Source organism: Triticum aestivum, chromosome 2B, assembly GCF_018294505.1.
Source record: "Triticum aestivum cultivar Chinese Spring chromosome 2B, IWGSC CS RefSeq v2.1, whole genome shotgun sequence".
Lineage (NCBI taxonomy): Eukaryota > Viridiplantae > Streptophyta > Magnoliopsida > Poales > Poaceae > Triticum > Triticum aestivum.
The window spans coordinates 304,540,595-304,548,569 of record NC_057798.1 but is presented as its reverse complement, the minus strand read 5'-3'; the positions used below and the strand labels follow the sequence as shown (position 1 = coordinate 304,548,569).

Here is a 7,975-nt window from a genome sequence, read left to right as displayed (position 1 = left end):
CTTACCAGAATGAACCTCTATCACCATACCAGCTACATCAATCTCGTCGCCTGTAGCACGCACCTCATCTTCATCCCTTTTGGTGAGCTATCTCAACAGATTGGAGCATCGTTGACCACTAGCAACTTGGGGATCGGCTTGCAATCGTCGAATGGCGCCGGCTGGTTATGACACCCAAGAAGTCTTGCAGATATTTTGACGGGTTTTTTTTCGCCTCGTCCCACTACGCCATGGCCGAGAAGCAGATCTGAAAGTAGCTCTGTCGAGATAGATTGGCTAAGCTCATCGCAGACTCCTCGAGGTAACAACAGACACCAGCCGCCAAGTTGGACGTGTGCTCCCCGTGCATGCTCTCATCGGCGGCCACGGGGGTTTTGTTGCAGCTCTGTGCGCCCCGGCGGTCCCTGTCTTCATCGATCATGCGACAGGGTGGCTAGCGGCGGCCAGGCACCGCATGCCACACCGTTGAACGCCGTCGGCCGTGACACCCACAAGTACTTAAAAAGTTCGACGGTCTCAAGATATAATATACCTTGAGTCAACAACAAAACACAAGATTTTCTGTAAGTAGTAAAAGTGCAATGAGCAACCACACCGTCTAACATGTACAATAAGTAAAGAGCCAATGCAATATAGTTATGATGCTTTAAGTGGGAGTATTTGACAAAAAACTGCCACAATTCATGGAACCGTGCCTACAAACTACCACTTTACAAATTTGCGCCTAAAACTACCATTTCCTCACTAATCCTTGACTAAAAACTACCTAGTCTGAAAAAAGCCCGATTTGGCTCTTTTAAACGCGTTTATGACTAGTTGGGCCCACACGTCAGTGTCTATCTTCTTGCTCCTCATGTATCTCTCTTAGGCATTTCAACAAACACCTCAACTTCGTGCCCCACGGCGGGGAGCTCGCCGACGAGGTAGTTGTTGGCGAGGCCCAGCACGGCGAGCTCGGGCTCCCCGAGGAGCGCGGCGGGGAGCCATCCCGCGAGCACGTTGTCGGAGATATTGAGCTCCTAGAAGTGGATGGGCCCGTCTACTGGACGAGGACGAGGACGGTCTGCGTGGGCACGGCGAGCGCCTGGAAGTCGGCTGCTCCCTGCTGCTCCTTGTAGCCCGCGCCCGGGCTCGAGCTTCCGGACGGACGTCGCCCCGCTCATGACGCAGATGGTGCAGTTCCCGGCCAACAACAGCGCCCCCTTCACCATCAACATCCACCCCTACCTCAGCCTCTACCTCAGTGACGACTTCCCCGTCGATTTCGCCTTCTTCGACGGCCTCGCCAAGCCGTTGCAGGACGGCGAACGCACGTACACCAACATGTTCGACACGCTGGTGTCCGCGCTCGCCGCCGTCGGCCACGGCGACCTGCCCATCGTCATCGGCGAGGTCAGCTGCCAACCGACGGCGACAAGCACGCCACCAACGCCCTCGCCAAGCGCTTCTACGACGGCCTGCTCCCGCGGCTGGCGGCCAACACTGGCACGCCGCTCCGGCCCAACCAGTACATGGAGGTGTACCTGTTCGGTCTCCTGGACGAGAACGTCAAGAGCGTGGCGCCGGGCGCGTTCGAGCGGCACTGGGGCGTGCTCCGCTTCGACGGCCAGCCCAAGTTCCCCATGGACCTCACCGGGAACGGGCAGAACACCATGCTGGTGCTGGCCAAGGGCGTGCAGTACCTGCCCAGGACATGGTATGTGTACAACCCCAACACCGAGGACAAGAGCAAGCTGGTCGAGAACGTGAACTACGCCTGCACCTTTGCCGACTGCACCGCGCTCGGCCTCGGCTCCACCTGCTACGGCATGGACGTCAATGGCAACGCCTCCTACGCCTTCAACATGTACTTCCAGGTGCAGAACCAGAAGGACGAGGCCTGCGACTTCCAGGCGCTCGCCGTGCCCACGCAGACCGTCCTCGTCCTCGTCCAGGAGACCGACCCCTCCACTTCCAGGAGCTCAACCTCTCCGACAATGCGCTCGCGGGCTGGCTCCCCGCCGCGCTCCTCAGGGCGCCCGGGCTCGCCGTGCTGGGCCTCACCAACAACTACCACGCCGGCGAGCTTCCCGCCATGGGGCACGAAGACGAGGTGTTTGTTGAAATGCCTAAGAGAGATATAGGAGGAGCAAGAAGATAGACACTGACATGTGGGCCCAACTAGTCAGAAACACGTTTAAAAGAGTTGAATCGGGCTTTTTTCAGACTTGGTACTTTTTAGTCAAGGAATAGTGAGAAAATGATAGTTTTCGGCATAAATTTATAAAGTGGTAGTTTGTAGGAACATTTTCATAAAATGTGGTAGTTTTTTGTTAAATACTCTTTAAGTGGTGATTAAGATAAAAGAGCATAGAAATAGATGAAAAAACAAACAACAACAAAAAGTAAAGAGCCAACTATACACATACATTACAATACTACTAAAAGGGAAGACAGAATGACGCAAGTCGAATTCATGAAGTGGAAAGACAAAAAAACAAAATGCGGGAATTATAGATACAATGTTGCAGCACCACGCGATGGTAGTACCCCTACAGGCAGCGATACGGCCGCAAGAACAACGACACAGCTACACATAATGAGGCCACCCTGGGTCCGTGAAACGGACAACGAAGTTCTGCACGGAGAGGATGGACACGCCGACGGCTGCTCTCAGAATGTCGGCGAACTCGGCGAGGATGGCTTCCTTCCCCGCGGTGTTCTTTGGCAGCTCCCCGTCGATAACTACTAGTACTAGTACTAGTACTTACTTGGTTAAAGTAAATGCGTCACACACAGAACCGGCTTCGTGCTACAGTCCGACAGAGTGCAAGACTCGTGTTTATAAACTAAAGCCGTGAAATCTGGGCACGTGGTCAGATGCATCGGCGTATGAACAGAACGTGCATGGGCAATACGCGCCAGACAGACTCAAAGTAGGTACTGCATGCTTAACAATGACACACGGATGCGATTCTGAACCTGACCATTCGTGGTTTAAGACATGTTGACCAAGAATCAGGACGTATCATACGTGGCCAGAGGAGATCCCGTGTCGTGCGTTTTTTTTTCACCAGTAAACGGTGCGTCAATGATGGCAGTAATTCAATGAGCAGATGTACATATAGATGTGGATAAGCAAAAACAACGTCAGCGCAATTAACTCATGCCCATTAACTAACAACATCATCTATAGATGCCAAGTACTGTTGGTGACAACCACGAATCGCTTAGAGCATCTACAGCCAAGCGGCTCAACCCATCCTCCGCCGCTCCTTGACAATGGTGGAGTCAGATGTGCGGCGCCTCCGACAGAAGAACGCCAAAGCACTTCGGCTCGCCATCGAACTGTCGGAGCGTGAGGCAGCAGCAAAGGTGAAGGCGAGGAGGCACGCCGAGGAGAAGAAGCGCTTACTCCGGAGGCTAGCCAGGGTGTAGATGGACCTACAAATGACGGGTCAGATGTCAGCGACAAATCAAGCTCCGACAACGACGACGACCCTGCCACGACTGACGCCTATGCCACTGACGACGACCCTCAACTACTAGGAAATACCTTATAGATAGATGTTTAGTAGTAGCGAGGGGTATAGGGTCACGCTGCTATTAATTAGTAGTAGCGAGGGGTATATACCTTGCGTGTTAGTAGTAGCACGGGCTATAAACCCGCACTGCTACTAAGTGGTCTTCACCATGCCCCTCGGGACATGCCATAGTAGTAGCGAGGAGTATAAACCCCGCGCTACTACCAAGTTGATAGTAGTAGCGCGGGCTATAAACCCAGGCTACTACTAAGTGGTCTCCACGGTGCCCCGCGGGACATGCCATATTAGCAGCGAGGGTTGTAAACCCGCGCTACTACTAAGTACAGGGTTTTTTAACAGTCTTAGAAATCCCCATCTCCTCCTCTGAATCCCTCCTCTCTCCCGTACCTATCATCCTATCACTCCATAGGCTCTCCCGTGGCACTTCTGCCCATGCGCGCCTCCTCCTCCGTGGTGCCCAACGAGGCCGCCTCACGCCGCTGGCGTCCAGGAGCTCGCCAGTCTTCCCCATCACCTCCATGCCACCACACCGGAGCACCTCACCACCGGCAACTAGCCCCGGTGCTCCCTCCATCTCCTTCCTCTCTCCCTCATTTCTCTTTTCCCCTCTCCCATCTGGTTTTACTTGCCCTCCCATGTCCATCCCCCATGCAGGTCTTCGCCATGGATGACCAGGAGCTCTCTGTCTTGGCTGCAAAGAGGAGCCCCACACCGCCGCCTTGCTTTGTCCGGGATCCGGCCCCTCTCTAGCAACAGCCGCTAGATCTGGTCTGCCGCTGCCCGTCTGCACCATTGGTGACCCCTGTCATCAATGCACTCGCGCTACTACTACCAGTTAGCTGTAGCGAGCTAGGAGTAGCGCTGGCACCCGCGCTACTGCTAGCTATTTAACCTACGCTACTAGTAGGCTTTTCCCTCGTAGTGCTCCGACGATGTTGGTCTACATGGTAGAGGACTATAGAGCGAGTGGTGGTAGATAAATAGAGAGTTAGGTAGAGAGAGCGAGAGAAAGTGGATTATTATCGGGTGGGAGAGCGGTATATAGTACAACTACATCATTGGATTTCACCCAGACCTGAGCTTACATTGTCGGAACCACGCACACCCACCCGAGGGCACCCTTTTTTGTGCATGACAACCTTCTCTATAAGGTGGACGTTGCACCACCGACAACATTAGACACCATGTAAAGTTTTTACGATGCGTGCACATTAAATCAGATATTAAAAGACTGGAGGGAGAGAGAGAGAGAGGAGAGAGAGAGAGAGAGAGAGAGAGAGAGAGGTAGCTAGATATATATATCACCGCAACACTTTCATTACATAAGAACCTCCGTCTTACATTGACGGAACCTTGCATACCGACCTGAGGGTACCTTTTTTTGCGCACAAGAATCTTCTCTATAAGGTGGTCATTGCACCCACCAACACCATTTGATCCGTGTAAGTTTTTTACGATGCGTGCATGTTAAATGAGATGTTAAGGGACGAGAGAGAGAGAGAGAGAGAGAGAGAGAGAGAGCATCAGCACAACGCTTACATTACACAAGAACCTCCATTTTACATTGTCGGAACCATGCATCCCCGTACGCGGGGCACCCTCTTGCATGTGAACACGAACCTTTCATATACCCCGACTGAGGGAACCCTTTCTTTTGTGCACAAGAACCTTTCTATAGGGTAGACACTGCACCCGCTGTCGCCCCTGCGAGGGCACACTATGAGGGAACCTCCACTTTTACATGATTGGAACCACCCGTAAATACACGGGGGCACCCTTTTATGTTTGGTACGAGAATCACTTCTATTGAGTTTTTATGGTGGTTGCAACATGCATCGTGCAAGGTTTTTTGGTGGTGATAGAGAGGGGGGGGGGGTAGAGAGAGGATTTTTATCGGGTGGGACAACGACATATAGTAACTAGGTCCATAACCGATTCTCAATGTACCACTGCATCGGTGCATTACACAGAACCTTTGTTTTACATTGCCAAAACCACACATAAACGCACGAGGGCACCTTTTCTTTGTGTATGAGAACCATTTTTCTTTCCAGCGGATGTTGCACCCACAGTCATCACTCTACATGATGATTTTTTGTCGTAGTGGCATGGCACCTTCTAATTGCCTCCATAGCCATTTACAACATAGAAGAGTGCCGTTGTATGGCTTCGTAAAACCATGTTTCTAGACATTGCAAACGCTCCCGCCTTGCCTATTCCACTCGAACTCTGGCCTTTGTTTGCTTTGTACGTGTTGGTCTACATGAGAGAGAGAGGCTGGTAGATAGATAGACAGATAGACAAAGAGAGTGATAGAAAGTGGATTGTTATTGGGTGCGAGAGCGATATATAGTCAGAACCATGCATAGACACCCGAAGGGCACCCTTTTTTGTGCACCAGAACCTTTTCTATAAGGTGGACGTTGCATGCATGTTAAATCAGATGTTAAAGGACTAGAGAAAAAGGGAGCAATAAGCAGAGGTATACCATCACTGCGAGGCTTACAATACAAAAGAACCTAGGTCTTACACTGGCAGGACCATGCATACCCTGACGAAGACATTGTGTTGTAATGCCATGCCAGTTTAAAATTGGTTCCATAACCCATTCACAATGTGCCACCGCATCGTTAGATTACACATAACCTACGTTTTACATGGTCAGAACCACTTCATCGCTAGATTTTACACGAACACCCATTTTACATTATGGAAACCATGTAAATCCAACCGAGGGCACCCTGTTTTTTGTACACAAGATCCTTTCTATAGGATGGGTGTTGCAAAGATTCATGCAATGACAAAAGGAAAAAAAAGATATTTCGAATTACAATCGATTACTTTTAAGAATATGGTCTTCGTCGTGGGTGTTCATGGAGTCCTCCATGACACACCTCATGAGCTCGGCCTCCTCCTCCTCGGTCATGGGCGGTGGTGGCGATAGGGACGAGGACGAAGATGGCGTCAGCGTGAGGCCGCGCAAACGCGTACGCCCGCGCGTTTGGGGCAGGCTCAGAGCATGCGTAGGACGCGGCCGCCGCGGTCTCGGAGGATGACCAAGAAAAAAGGATTGTCATCACATGTCATGCTCATCATGGAGCCACGTATCTGATAGCGCTACGCGTACTTGCGGTCATAGAGAAGATCCGGTGGGAGGCAAGCGCGGCGGCGGTCGATCTCCTCACGACGAGCGTGCCCGCTCACTGACACCGGTGGGATTGGCACCCGATCTGCAGAGAGCTGCCAATTGTTGGGGAAGTGGGCATCGCTCCATGGGAGGGGAGGTGGCATCACCGTCTCCCAATAATGCCAACAGATGTCGGCGCCAACGTAGGACCGTTTGCGATGCGGGGCCTTCGCCGGCGAGATGGAAAATGCGCGTAGAGTGTGTGGTGTGGAAAATGCGCGTAGAGTGGCTTAATGTTGTAAACTTCAATTTGATCAAGTTCAAAGCAGGTTCAACCGTAAGTAGCATGCATTCAAACATAAAAATAGATAGTTTTGCATAACCGAACATAAAACATAAATTTAAACTGAGCTAAACTACTTTCGGTCGAAGTAGAGGTCGAGCCAATCCTTCCTCGTCAGGTACGGTGTGCCACGAGCCGGGTCCGGGCCGCTGCCGTCATCGGGGTCGTTGGGGAAGGCACTCCTCCACTCGTCGATGTCGATCTCCTCATCCTCGCCGCCCACCTGGACGCCCTCCGCACCGCCGTCCTCGCCGCCTTCGACCTCATCTTCGGAGGAGAGTACGATAACCTCACTGCCCTCCACGCCATTGTCCTTGCCGCCTTCGACCTCGTCATCGGAGGAGAGTGCGATAATCTTGCCGCTGTCTGCGCCGCCGTCCTTGCTTCCTTCGACCTCATCATCAGAGGAGAGCACGATAACCTCGCCACATTCCGCGCCGGCAAAGATTGCCTGCTCCGCCTCCATGAGCTCCGGGTGCTGCCGACGAAGCTCTTGCATGTAGGCCTCGGCGGCGGCCTCGGCCTCGAGGCGCTCCCATGCCTCGCGGTCCTCCCGCGCCATAGCCGAGCTCACCAACCCTGGCTCCGGCGGAACAAGGTGGACCAAACGTGTGCCGAAGGGGAAATTGAGCCTAACTGCCGCGCCGTGGTAGAGGACCTGCCAGCGATCGTACTCCATGACCGCGAGCTCGGTTGTGTGGAAGCTACCGAGCCACCGGCTGGTGTGGGTCTCCCGATCTGTAATCTCGGTGACCCACGTCCCTCACCGCCGCTGCCGGACCCCGAGGTAGGACCTTGTCGGCTGCCGGGTCTGACGGTTTTGTGGAGTGTATTGTGTGTGTGTGTGTGGGGGGGGGGGTAAGGTGGTGTTTGAGGAAATACCGCGACAACTAAAAATTTTACTAGGCGGGAATAACAGGACGGGGTTACTGAAAATTTGGATAAGGGCAAGCAGATATTCTTGAGATTGCGAGGGATGCA

The 7,975-nt window shown here is 52.7% G+C and overlaps 1 pseudogene; it reads left to right on the top strand.

Moving 5' to 3' along the window:
- Nucleotides 1-1,089: 1,089 nt before the first annotated feature.
- Nucleotides 1,090-2,309, top strand: LOC123041208 (glucan endo-1,3-beta-glucosidase 8-like; annotated as a pseudogene).
- The last annotated feature ends 5,666 nt before the right edge of the window (nt 2,310-7,975 follow it).